The sequence below is a fragment of the Ciconia boyciana genome, chromosome 1 (assembly GCF_034638445.1).
Source record: "Ciconia boyciana chromosome 1, ASM3463844v1, whole genome shotgun sequence".
Classification (NCBI taxonomy): domain Eukaryota; kingdom Metazoa; phylum Chordata; class Aves; order Ciconiiformes; family Ciconiidae; genus Ciconia; species Ciconia boyciana.
Window position 1 is genome coordinate 36,402,895 of NC_132934.1, and position 14,162 is coordinate 36,417,056.

The 14,162-nt window shown below is 41.7% G+C and overlaps 1 protein-coding gene and 1 long non-coding RNA gene across 4 annotated transcripts in view; one reads left to right on the top strand and one right to left on the bottom strand.

Moving 5' to 3' along the window:
* LOC140652194 (uncharacterized) overlaps positions 1 to 7,235 on the bottom strand; it is a 29,767-nt gene extending 22,532 nt beyond the window's left edge. For both annotated transcript variants that reach the window (XR_012042683.1, XR_012042682.1), the window contains exon 1: positions 6,826 to 7,235. This is a non-coding gene — a long non-coding RNA (uncharacterized lncRNA). The remainder of the gene's footprint in view (positions 1 to 6,825) is intronic.
* Positions 6,566 to 14,162, top strand: part of SLC16A7 (solute carrier family 16 member 7) — an 88,379-nt gene continuing 80,782 nt past the window's right edge. For both annotated transcript variants that reach the window (XM_072862590.1, XM_072862609.1), the window contains exon 1: positions 6,566 to 6,811. The gene's annotated coding sequence lies outside the window, so the exon portion shown is untranslated. The remainder of the gene's footprint in view (positions 6,812 to 14,162) is intronic.

Genomic DNA, 14,162 nt, shown 5'->3' on the forward strand with positions numbered 1-14,162 from the left:
CTACACAGAACGGATACCTTCATCCCCTGAGATTCAGAGCACTGAATTCACTTTTGAACACAACCAGGTAATGAAGGATGTCTCCTTTTATGCACAATTAGGGAACTTGACCAGAAAGAGATGCTAAGACCTCCCTCTGTTTACACCTCTTATGGCAGTACCTGAATCTCAGAGAGTTATGTAGCCTGAGACTGAGTTGAACTACTTATTCTCCACTTTTCCTGTTGAATCTGGATCACAATGTAGAAAAAGACTGAAACATTCAAAGGATTCATGGGAGAGAGAAAAAAGTAAAAAAAGACCTTTTCCTATCCTAATGCTAAGGATGGTTCCCTGGGAGAGATGAATCCTTACTTCTCACTCCATATATTCCCTATGTATTATTTGCACTGTTTAGGACAACATGTTGTCAATATCTTGTTAGTTGATAATTACTGATATACAGGAATCTTATAAATACTTAGGCACATTCTAGAATTTTATCTATTAAGTTATTTTTTTGCTATTTCTCTTTCATCTTCTTTTAAAAGCAAATAAAAATATGTAAGTCAAAAAGAAAATTCTCCTGCTACCTAAAAAGATATGTAATCTAATGAAGTTAGGCGTATCTTATAACACAATGGTAGTAATTTGCATTTGTATAACATCTGAACTGAGAAATTGATGCAAAAAATGGATCTTGACTGGCCCAGAGTCTATCACTAGGATTATACTGGCACAATGGAAAGACTAATCAGGCCTCAAAATAGCATAAGGTCATTTTAAACTTCTAATGTATGTAAGCTTTGAAATTTTGGCCTTTTCTTACTTTAGAAGTCACAGAATGAGATATGAAAGGAAAAACACCCTCAGCAATCACTACTTAGAGGCAGAATTTACAGAGGCACACAATTAATTCATGTCCAGTGGCATAGTAAAACAATTATTAAAACAATACATAAAAAATAAAAACATGTACCTCAATTACTTTTTAAGAATTACAGACAGGACTGTTCAAAGGACACACATTATTTATGCAACCAGCAACATGGACACATCTAAATTTTGTTAATGGGGTTTGTGAATATAATCTGTTGCTTTCCTGATTAGAACTTTAGATTCTAATTAGAACAGAATGATTTATAACTCCCGCTGTACAGATAGATTTTTTAAAAGCATCTTTCAAAGCAAGTTGAGCAGCAAAAGTCTTTTTTTGTCTTTTTTTTGTTTTTCAGCTCCACAAGAATTCACATTTCACTGTCATCAGCTATTTGTGTGGTCCACCTGAGGGGGTTAACAAAATAAAGACCAATGTCCGTGGAGTAACTCTAGCACTTCTTTGGTGGAAAGATGCCACTGACAGACTTCTTTTCTGTGCCCACTCTCACAAAAATATCTCCTGGTGCTATCTCGCTACCACCAATATAGTCCTACAACATCTCAGAACCCAGCGAGAAGAGTTATCAAATGGTATCTGTTTCCTTGCATGTTCATGCAAGATTTCACACTTTCCATAGACAGGAAATTGAGAATTATAAGAGTGACTTGAAGAGAAAGATGTTTTGTAGGACTTTTAATATACAGCTACTAAGAATCACATGTTCTTTTACTCATAGGCATAGGCCTTTCCCTCTCTTCTCTGTGCTCATGGTAGGGAAAACAGAATGGTTCAGTTATTTTAAGACAAGTAGAAATTATGCAAAAAAGAAATCACGTGCCCCACAGAGGACCACAGGCAGTACGGCAGGAATATTATGTAAAGGTTGCACTGGCAGTATAGACACAGCAGCATGCAGGATAAGAAGGGGGTGTAACTAGTTTTCTCTTCTGGCAGCTGTAATTTAATAGAGGGTCATAGTGTCCCTGGGATTTTGGTCAGCTGTCTTTCAGCAGTATGATCCATCTGCACTTTACTGCAATAGTGATGTCTATAACTGAATATGTGGAACTGCATTTCCAACAACATCTTGAATACTACTTCAGAGCTGACAGGCACAAACTGCTACTGTATTTTCAGCAGGATTAGACACAGCACTGATCTGAGAGTTGAGTTCATCAGTGACCTACCTGAGTTGTTACCTCCCCTCTAGAAGAAAGGTTTATTATCTCTCTCCCAGGTTTCCAGATTGCCTTTCTATTATCTATTTATCTTCTACACTTCTACTGACTACCTGCTTCAGCTGATAACTGCCAGCTGCCTCAAATTCTCTGTGATGCCTGATAGAGATCTTTTGCAGTTGAGTCTATTGCTGTAGTTACAATGTGCTGTGTTCTGTGTCCCCAGGAGCTGTAAAAGAAAAGAATTTTATTGGGCCTGGAATAGACATGGTTGATGCCTATAGAGAAAACTGACCTCAATAGAAAGACATACTTTGGATACATTTTATCATTAGAATTCTACAGTCTAATCATATTTATATGAATTTTATCAGAAAAATTGAAGTATACATATTTCTTTCACTTACAGAATTAGGATTAAAGTTTTATGCTAGTGACAGAGCTACCTGTGTCTATGAATGAGGGCAGAGTGAGACACAGGCTGACAATGATTAGTTGTTGATACAAAGCTTACAGAAGGTGGCCTAGGTGATTTACCAGTATCATTCTAATGATAATACACTGTGTATTTGCTGGAGATGAGGAGCATGCACACCAAACCAGCCTGCATATGGACATAAGAGAAGTTTTAGTTGTGTATTTACGGAACAGAAATCAGTCAAAAAAAACCCTCCAACATAATAAGAATGTAATCTTATGTAGGCCAGAATGACACACAATCATAAACATATACCCTTTAGATCCAGACTCTGTAACTAGAAGACATAACCTGTGATGTAGCAGAGGAATCTAAGCTTAGAAGAGGACCTGTAAAATTTTGGGTTCAAATGAAACTGCATGACAAGTGGGGGAAATGGGACTATTCCATTAGGAAACTTACCCAAACAATTAGTGGTTAGGCTCACGAAAAATACCGTGAGGTATTCAACATTTGCAGCATTTTCTTTTTCTCTGGTGAAAAATAATACTTAAAAACTTTTCCATTAATATTACCAAAAAGACCTCAAGCTGTTATCAACTGAAATAGGAGAGTGTATAACATGCAACCTCCCAGAAGTCTATCTCACTATCAAATGGACACAGAATGAATAACCAGATGTGAGACTTCTTTTCACACACATGCTAGATAGATAAGTTTAATTTCTTCTTTACAATTAGATCACTGAAAAATACAGAATGCCACCCTCCCATAGACAGACACATACACACGTGCATATGCAACTGAACCTTTGCTAGCTTCTTGAAATTCACATGTAAATTATTAATTACTATCAATAACACATTTTTAATTCTTACCCTTAGAGGGTGGATATGAACATTTTTACTTTAAATAATGGGCTTCCTACATTGAAGGTGCTCCAAGATTGGAAGCATGTAGAATGATAAAAAGTTTTTTTTTTAATCTGCAACAGGGAACTGAATAACTTCAGAGCCTTCGTTCTGCAGCACTCGCAGAGGATTGCATTCACTTTAAAAACCTGATGCCACTGCAATCAAGGGCTCATGGTAATTTTTGCGACTTTAAGCAGGGTGCAGACACTAAGCTGTATCTAAACTTGTGCACACTGTAGGCCAGAATCATGCATTGTTATAACTGCAACTAGCTTATGTTCAGTCTCTGCCTCGGACTAGAAACGCAAAATGTGATGAAGCACACAGCAACAGTAAGTCAATTAAGATGCATACACCTTTCCTAGAGAGGGTGTTCTGAAAAGAGGTATAGAAAGAAACTGCATGAGGCACATAAGCATATACAGAAAATGTATATGTCTACGTAATTGTTAACATATGTTAATATAATCTACTATTTCTATATAGATATGTTAATATATGCAGTAGTAATATAAATACAAATTTATTATATATAAACATAGAACACATCCATTTGTACTGTACGTAGCACTGTACTATGCATAGTGTGCAGTATGTACTACGTAGTACAGCAAATACTGTGTATATGATATACCTTATCACATCTATCACTGTGTAAAATTTATTGTCTGTAGTATATATTGTATACATTTATAAAAAAATTCTATACTTATATCTATATAACTACATATTTGTTCTAGTTAAGGCACATCAGCGGAGGAAATAGAATCAGGCAATGAAAAACAGGTACCATTTATAATTTCATGTATTTATTTTTCAGCTCCCTTCGAAAATAACTTTCCTAACATTCTATAAAACAGTATGTGAACTTTAATATTTCACTGTAAAAGACAATGTAGCCATGCTCTGCATTTTACAGAACTGTCTGAGGTCCTATACAGCCTATGATTTTCTTCAAGGCGTACAAAGTGTTTGAATGTGGAAGAGAGCTTAACACTGCTGTAACGCCAAGTATACAACTTTGACTTCAGCACTAGCAGCTTCTCTATGAAAGATCTTACATCAGATTTCATCCAATTTACACATTTTTAACCTTGTAACTGTGGGCCTGGCTGGAAGTGACAGTGAGTTTGACCATAGGCATCTATACCCAAGCCTTCTTTGCTTGTATGCGCAAGAGTCACTGCTTACTGTTTGCTCCTCCCTCCGCTTGGCTTAGTGGGCCCCTCTTGCGTGCTGCTTGGTCTTCCAAAGCCTGTACTGCAACCTGCTGCCAGGACAGACACCGTGGCTGTGGGGATGCTGGGCACAGGCTTCCTTCACACACTTGCACAAGAGATGACTGACACCACTCCCTAAATTAATGCAACTGTGACTTCCATGAGCTGCTCTGGCAGTCACCATGGATGTTTGTTCCTAAAAATGTCCCTGGACCCAGGTATGTAACTCAAGTATTACTTAGCTTGCGTGATGTCACAAAAATGATTCCAAACTGTTCAGTCTGTTTCAGGAATAAAAGCATTTGCTGTGTCTACCAGTCAACTACTTACTGCTCCTTACGACTACAGTGCCAGGATCTGCCCAGAGACTGTAGTGACCTGGCTGCTTTACAAACATGTGACAAAGTATTCTCTCCTGAATCTGAAGAACTTGCAGTGGAACCAGATGATACACAAATTATAACAATAATATCCCAGAGAAAGAAGGAATGATAAATCGTTACATTTCTGGGTCTGTGTCTGCTGGTTTAATGATTATAGTTTAAAACACAGAATAATTCCTAACACTTCTCACATAAAAGCAAACAGATTCATAAGCAATGGAGCCAAAGAAACCTGATTTCTATGAATTTGTCCTTCAAGACGGCAGTCCTCTGTGGACGGATTCTTGGATGTGTAATAGGTACTACTGCCCATGCTGCAGCTTTTTTTGGGGGTGCCATGCTCCTTTCCAGATTATTTTTCAAACTTTTTTGTTAATTGTGGCTGATGCTAGCTAAGGGATTCGAATGTTATTAATGAAAAATAAACGGACAACCCTATCAAGTCCTTCCTTCCTTCACTGGCAGCTCAGCAAACTGGAATATCTCCACGACAACCCAAGTTCTCTTTCCTCCTGTCCATACCCAGGCAGTCTCAGTTCCTAACACGTCTGTAAAGAGCCTATTCATAACACTCTCACTAAACAAAGTACAAGCAATAAAGTTTTTTAAAAAAATAAATCACATGATAACCACATTTACTTCTGTACATATTTTGCAACGTAATGTCAACAACTGTAATTACTCCAGCCTCCTCACACTACTTTAAATGTTGCACATAATGTGCAACCTTTACCCATGAGAATAGGCATTATGGTAAAGGCTTTAATTAGGTAATTATATGATTATGTTCTACCTCTTTCCCTACAGGATTTTAGCCTTAAGGACAGAATTTTCTGAGAATTTAGCGGCCACTTCCATAAATATGTTCATGACATATACAAAAATAGTTCTGTTTTGTTTTGCTTTGTTTTGTTTTTTAAGGGAGAGAAAAAGGGGGAAAGGGAGAGGTGACCAAGATTTTAATCGAGAACTCATTGCTGACTGGCCAAGTCTCAGTTCCTGCTTCACAAAACGAAGTTCCTGCGTTTTGCACAAAAAACGATCGCTGCGATTTTTTTTTTTTTTTCCTAACACGCGCAAACTGATGGGCGTTTTTGTAATCGTTCCGTGGAATAGCGAGCGCAAACAGCCTCATAATGTCAAACACTTGGCATCCTCAGTCCTGAAGAGGAGGAGAACGGGGTGGGGCCGGGGGTGGACACGTCTTGTGCTGCCAGGAGTGAGGTGAAGAGCGCGGCACGCGGCCGGTGGGGCTCCCCGTGCCCCTCTGTTCCCCGGGGAGTTCACGGTGCCCCGGCCGCGCCCCCGAGCGAGGGGGGCTTCCGCGCTCGGCGGCGCCGGGACCCGCGGCGGCGGCCCCGGGTGGGCAGGTAGGCGGGGAGGCCGCAGGCGGGGAGAGCTCACGCCTGGCCCCGGCGGGTGCGGCGGCCCGGTGCCGCCCGCCCGCGCCCCGCGCCCCTCGCCGTAGCCCGGCGCGGCGCGTCCCACCTCCCGCGCTGGCTCCGTCTCCCCGGGCCGGGCGCCGCGCCCCCGCCGGCCCCGCGGAGCCGGGTTGGGCAGCCCGGGAGGCGTCTCCTCCGCAGCCCCCGCCCCCCCGCGCCGGTGCTGAAGCGCCTCGGCCGCTCCCCGGCAGCACCCCCGGGACAGCGGCGCCCCGTCGGCCCCGCAGCAGCAGCCGGGCCTCCCTCCCTGCCGCCCGGCCCGGGCTCTCCCGCCGCTGCTCTGCTGCCGAGGACACCTCATGGGAAATAAATAAATTAATTACCCCACTCACCCCCGCGGCAGGGAGAGGAGCCGGCGGCGGCCGCGGGATTAGATCCAGCCCGAGCTAGAGACCAGGTAACGTAACCTACCCGCCAGGAGGGAGGAGGAGGAGCAGCGAGGCCGCTGAGGTCGCCCCCGCCGGGGAGGGCTCCGGGGGACGGAGAAGGGGCTGCCGCACCCGGGCGCGCCGGCGCGGCCCCCGGCTGGCTGCGTGAGGGCGGCTGCCCCCGCGCTGTGCGCGCCGCACTGTCAGTCACACACACACACGCACACACGAGCCGCCGCCCACGCAGGGATGGATGGACGGACGGACGGACGCCGCGTGGGGCGCAGCCGCCGCCCCCCGCGGGCGCTGCCCCCCGGTACCAAAGCAGCCACTGCAGGGAGACGCCGCACGCCCCGCCGAGCCCCGCCGGCCCTGCAGCCAGCGGCGCCCCGCTGCCGTGCGGGCGCCCGGCTCTGCCAGCGGGGCAGGGAGGCGGGCGGCGGGGCCGGGCCGAGGCCGCAGCTTCGTCGGGGCGCGGAGCGATCCCGCCCCCGCGCCGCTGCGCACATCCCCGCGGGGCGGCGAGCCGGGGCGCCGAGGCCGCCTCCCGCCGCCCCCCCGGGCGCTGCGGCACCGCCCGCCCCGGGGAGCCGCGGTCCAGGGCGCCCCCGCCCCGGGGACAGCTCCGCTGGGAGATGTGGGCGGGGAGCCGCGGCGGTGACAGCAGCAAAGCGAGAACCGTGCTGCCGCGCTTGTCGTCATCAGAAACGGGCCTGCAAGAAGCGCTGATGTCATAGCGCTGTGATCGGGATGACCCTGGGGAAGGTGGGTCTGGATGGACCCTCTGCTGCACCATGCCAGCTGCAACACTAGTTACCCTGCTCTGGGCTGCTCTGAGCCTGACAATGCTGGCAGCAGCGTTATCTCCAAACATTGCTGGCTTTCGGTAGTGGTTGTGTACTGAACTCCCAGTGTAACTGGTACCAGAGCGGGGAAAATACTCCTTCACCATCGTTCTCTTCAGTTGACCTCTTCTAGCACACAGTGGACTCAAGGTCCTTGAAGGGAATGCTCTGAAGAGTCTCCTTAGTGAGGGGCAATCATCGCGAGAGAAAAGGGATTCCCTGTGCCCGTGGAGACCCCTGTGCCCTGGGCTTGTGGTTGTTCAAGTGGCCCTTACAAGACACTGAAGCAGGGAAACGATCTTAGAATAGACCAAGAAGTTTTCCTGTTCACATTTCAGAGACCAGAGTGTCCCTGGTACTCCTGGCAAGGGACGGACGTTAACCTCTCAGTCCTGCAGGCTTGCAGAAATGACATGGGTTCTCCACTGCTTTTCCTGTCAGGTGGATAGGAAAACAAACAAAAAAAGAATAACATTTAGAGATAACTGTTTTTTTCAGGTGCCAGCCTGAGCTTTCAGTGAAGAAGAAATCTTACTGAAATTATTACTGAAATCTGCTTTGGGAGAAAGAAAGAAACTGAAGGAAGCTGCTGCCTCATGGAGGCGTCCATTCTTGTTTAATTGGTCTCTGTAATAATCACTCGTGTTTCCATAGTGACATCCATCTGTGGCTCTCAAGTTACTTACCAAATAGTAATGAAATAGGTGCTTGCAGCTTCCATTGCAGGAATGGGGCCGTAAACTTAACAGCACACCAATCAAGCCAACAAAATATTGCCTCAGCTCTGGCTAGATGAATCATGATACAAAAGTTAGTCTTCAAGACAGGGGGATGTAGGCTGATATTTAAAGGAAGCAGAAGACTGACAAATAGTTCAATAAAAGTGGTAAATGCTTTTATGTACAAGTATTAAATCTGGGAATAATATATGTGATTCACTTCTTAAAGACAGCTCTCCTCTCCTTCCATTATTGTCTGCTAACTTGGGATATCATACTTGAGAATGAGTGCTGAATATCTACTCTTTCCACACAGTGTAATAAATTCAGAGAAGAAATTATACTCCAGATGTTTCTATTATTTGTGCAATTTATTATGGAACTGTAACTCCATGTATCTGTAATGGCCCAGCTAGCTTAGTTTGCAACATAGTGTTTTACAATGTAAGTGGCTTCAGAGCAAAACAGCTAATCATTTTGAATAGGCAAAGAGTGGTGGCTGGAGGTTATGGATTTTCTTTTATGGCAGCAGTAAGTGATTTTGGTTAATGAAGTCAGCCTTATTTTATTTATATGATGGAGATGTGGAATAGCCTAAATATCAACTGTGGTCTTCATGGATGTCAGAAAACTAAATTCACGTTTTATGGATAGGAAAACTCTTTGGATTATGTAGTGATACAGCTGATCTGAACAGCTATTTTACATGTAAAGTGATGAAAGAACAGTAGATATAAACTTTTGGGAGAGACTTCGAAATATTACAAAGGGAAATATCAAAGCAACAGAGTGTAGTTAAACATTGTGGCTCTGCAGCTCTAATGAAGAGAGGTGGAATTCTGTTTCAGCAATTTTCAGTGTAAATGAATGCATCATTAATAGTATATAAAAAAGTCTCTTTCCAGCTCCAGCCTAATTCCATCTGTCACTTCTCTGGAGTATATGTTGGGTTTAAGCTCACTCAGCTCTTGCTGTGGCAAAATCCTCATTCTAGAATCCGAGTTTTATGGAGGCAGGAGATCCTGTGGGCAGCCTTAAAGGAGATGCTATTATTTACAGACAGGCAAGTTAAGGGAGAGAAAAGAGCACTTCTTAAATCACAAGCTAATGCTTTTTAAAATGTCATTACTCTTCTTTCCATATGAAGAAATATGTATATATTTACACATATATAAAAATATATTTCTGGTACCCATTGTTTTTCATTTTCATTTTAGAAAAAATACCATCTTTGACATCCTTTTTTTCTTAAGTAAATTATCTTGTCTTCTTTTTATGATGAGCAAGTGGTTGTGCTTCCAGTAACTGTGGTTATTGTTGGGCCCCTTCCAGTTCAAGAAAAGAGACTACTGCTCACCTGCTTTGCTCACCTGCTTTGCATCACAGGATGCTTGTGAAGGGCTGAATTTTTCTTGAGTAGATGTTTGCTTTAGCAAAGATGGTGTCTGAATATAATTCTCAATTAATTATATTCCTTACACCATTTGCCAGAGTTAAAGCTGTTCATTTTCTTATGCAAGGATCAAGAAAAGAAGAATGTTCTTGGGCTATGCTAATAATCTGTGCTGTTAAATTAATTTTATGTTTCAAGGTTGGTATGATCATGAAAATGTAATTTGCTTTTGATTTTTATTAAAAAAGGGTTAGGTCATAGCCGTTAATCATTGATAGAGAACGTTACCAGTTTCTGCATCTGTTCATGTAATATCTATGGCCTAGTGTTTGCACAGCACCAAGGAAGAGGTTAGATAGGAAAATAGGACCTCATTGACCAACTGTTTTATGTGTCAAATGAAAGTGAGAAACAGGCCGTGTCCCACATATGCATCTCAGTCCAAACCTGCATTCCTTGACTTGCATGTATTTGTGAGCTGTTGTGCCAACTTTCATAATTTTATTGTGAATCTTGGAACATTGGAAGAAAAGTTTGCAGTATTCAAACAAAAGTAATTGGGATATAGGAGTAAGGAGATAATATTCCATGACTTGAGGAATAGAGGATGTTGGACAAACTGACTGGGGAACTCTATTTGTCTTTACAATCTATCACATATTTCTAATATTTCTTATAGCTCCTGGTGTTATAGTCAAGCAATCAAAATAATGTTAGGCTTTTATTGAAGAGCAAATGTCTAGCTAACGAGGTCATGGTGGCTGACAAACTAGAAAGAGTCTCAGTTTGTTTTTTTTCCTTGCAATCTCAAGATCTTTAATTCATGATATTTGTGTCTGGGGGGGTGATTAATCATCAGCTTATTCTTTTGTTGATTATATTTTTAATTTTAGTTTATGCAGTGTCTTTAAGTAGTTCCTTTATTTGTTATCTTCAAGGTCAAGCCCCCAGTGACATGCTAATATTTTTTTTATTTTTGGGACATGGTGCTTTCCTGTCTCATGACACTTGCAGTAATATGTAATCAGAGGTGTGCATTAAGAGCATTTGCTGATAAAAATTGAATAAGTATTTCCAAAAGGATATTAACATAACTAGGGCAATTTAAAAAGTTCCCCAAAATGAAGGAGAAAAATTAATGGAAAAGAATGGGGCCTTAGCATGATATACTCTTTTCCTTTGTGGTTGTAAGACTTAAGATCTTAAGAAGTGGAATTAATGTTAATTCACAAAATCAGGAAGCACTAGAAAACAAACGTAAGCCTGATTTTTTTTTTTTAATTTAGCTGTTGATGCATTTTCTTTTAACTTGGTGTCATGATTATTGAATGTGAAGTATTGAATGTATTTCAGTTCCACCCAACAAGAAAGCAGTGCTCTGAATAATAGTGTAAATTGTATAGAATTGGCTAATAACTTTAGACTGTAGGAAACTTGTACTTTTAAGTCAGCTATTGACAAACTGCAGAAAGCCCAAATATTGTAGAAGTTGGAATATTTCAGAATAGCTGGATCTGACATTCTTTTCATATGGTTACTATGAAAAGATAATGACAGCATCTGATTTTAATGGTCAAAGCATAAAACTCCGTGGAGTTGCCCAAACATGCAGGATTGTTTAAACAGTGTTTGTTTTCTTCCAGCTGAACATTTGTAGCCCCCAAAAGGAATATTTTCCAGTTGTTTTGACAGCAAGCTTGCTAGTTATTTCACTTTTATCTCTCTTTAAGGTTTTCCAATGGAGGACTCAGCTGTAGGTGATAATCAAGGTGCTGTGGGAACATTCAGAAAGCACATTGCACAGAAGACAGCTCAGAAAACCTCCTGTATTTCATGGCTTTTCTTATCTTTATATGTTTTTAAAAGTTCTGGTCCTTTAGAATAGCTCATCTTCCCACACCTGCTAGCGGACTCCTGCTGCAGCTTCAGGCATGTCCATTGTGTAGTGCCCCTCCCATCATATGGCCTCAGTGATAGCAAAGTGTTGGCAGTACTCCCAAGCTTGGCACTTAGGGATAGCACATATGACAAAGAGTTGTAATGGTGTTCAAAATGTGTTTGGCATCAAAGAACTTTAGCCTTTTGCTGTCACTACAGTGGTGGGAATGACAGTACAATGATGTATGTTGCCTTTTGCATGTGTTCCATGCAATAAAAATTAGTAAAATCAGTCACAAAACAGCACTACATCATCCCAAAAGACAGAAATGATTTTTTTTTCACAGAAATAGATTAATTAAGATTTTAGCATTCATGCTTGCAACTCATCACTTAGACACTCTTGCAGTCTATGGTACAAGCAAAAAGGAGACAAAAAAGGATGAAATCTCAATTTGTCTCTTGTATTAGTTTCAAACTAGTGTCACCTTCAGACTTGTACTTCTCAGTGCTTGTTTTCTGAATTCAAGAAATACTGAGAACAAATGTGTATTTTACAGTACTAAAAACGTGAAGAAACAAACCAAAAGGACTTACCATTTCTGTGCTGACAAAAATGGCACAAGCATACATGCAAAATGCATATTTGATTTTTTTAAAGAAAATCAGTTCCTACTGTAATGTATTTGATTAGTATTGCAGATAGAGAAATGCACTCACTTTCAGCGTATGCTTTTGAAATCAGTTGTATTAGAGTGGTTTTTTTTTTTAACATTAGAAATGAAGTGCTTTGTGGCATTTTTTAAAAATATCTGGGATAATGACATAAAGAGTTGGTGGTGAAGATTAGAATTTTTGAAGTGACACAGGACTATGTTCAAACTGCCAGCTAGAACAACTTGGCTTCTGAGAGACATAGCTGCTTTTCTCTGCTGACCTTATTGAGAGATGGAAATTGGAAACCTTAAAATGTAGGATGTCTCAACATTTTGCCATGCTATTGAATTAAATGCCATAGGAGTTGCGATTACTAAATTGAGCTCCTATAGTTTGCATTCTTAATATGGCCCTCAGGGCAGGTTCAAAAAAGAAAGAAGAAAGAACAAAATGATGCAAATAAGCTCCCCATGGGAATGTAGGTGTCTGATTTCTTAACAAATGGAATTTTACGTGTTAAATTCCGTGACTATTCTGCCTTTGCTGACTACACTCTTCACTGAACAAATCTTTTCTAGAAGTTAACTGCTTTTGCATGCTATGCCAGGGATGGATTTGGGTCTGAAACTGGGTACCGGACCCTGTGTTCTCAGCAATGCCTCCTGCTGATGTTAGAAATGGAAATTGGTGAGCTGCAAACTGGAACTGAAGACTGGTTTCAGAGACAGAAAAAGTGTGCCTAGGATAGAGACTCAAGCTGGCTGAGCAAGGGGCTTGCATCTGGGAGCAGGTGGAGATGAGAGAATAGACTGTGGAGGGAAATTGGTTCTGGAAGCTGAAAAAGGCAATTGGCCTATCATCCCATTACCAAACCCTTTTTTAAGATGTATGTCTTTATAATAATTTGTACGTGGTGTTAAACCAAAGGCTTTCTTTCTGCCCTGAGGAATTTATAAGACCTCTGCCTATTGTATCACACAGGGGTCCTAACTCCTTGTCTTCCATTAGGCAGCCTCTTTCTCCTCACCAGCACTACAAAAGGTGAATCAGGGGACTCAGTGGCCCATGATTAGAAGCCACAACACCAAATTTTAGCAAGGAGTGAAAAAAGCTTGTGTATTTTGAGATCTCTGGGTTGTATATTTAAGGAAAATAGGTAGAAAAGAATATGCCTAATAGCCTGTATTTACAAAGCATGAAGTATGCATTGTATTTGTGAAGAATAAGAAAAAAGATTGTGTTTTCTTGTTCTTGTGGAGATATAATTATGTTGGCTAGAGGCATAAGATAGTTTTTGTTCTCATGTTTTTCTGATGTAGTTATCCAAAAAGAGGTGTTTTGATGTAGTTATGCTGGATACGAGGGTGCTTTATTTCAGTTTGGCTTATTTTCTCATTTATACATAACAACACCAGAGCACTACGAGTGCTGTGCATGGCCTGTTTCAGTTTTAGCTATTTTAGAATAGTGAAAGAGGTTTATAAGCAAAGCTAATGAATACAAGGGCCAAACTTACATAAGGTAGAGAAATCCCGGAAGGGCATTTAAAACTGAGACCTAAAAGCTCTGTGGTGTTTTCTCTCAGTCAAAAAATATGTCAGTGTTGCTTGATTGGCATTTCCTCTGTTTCTGTGACTCCAGGTCTGAACTTGATCTCTCTTCCTCGTGTGCAATTCCACTGGGTTAAAAGGGGTTACTTGTGGTTTCCACACAGTAATGGCTGAAGAGACTCTTTTGACTGCTTCTCAAGACTCAGTTAGTTAGTCTTTTGGATCACTTGCTTTGACTTGCCTGATTAGTTTAAATAGAAATTATTTCTCATAATGATTACCAGAATGATTTCTCTGTTTCCAAACAAATACTTTCATGTTTCCATCTTCTCTGTCCT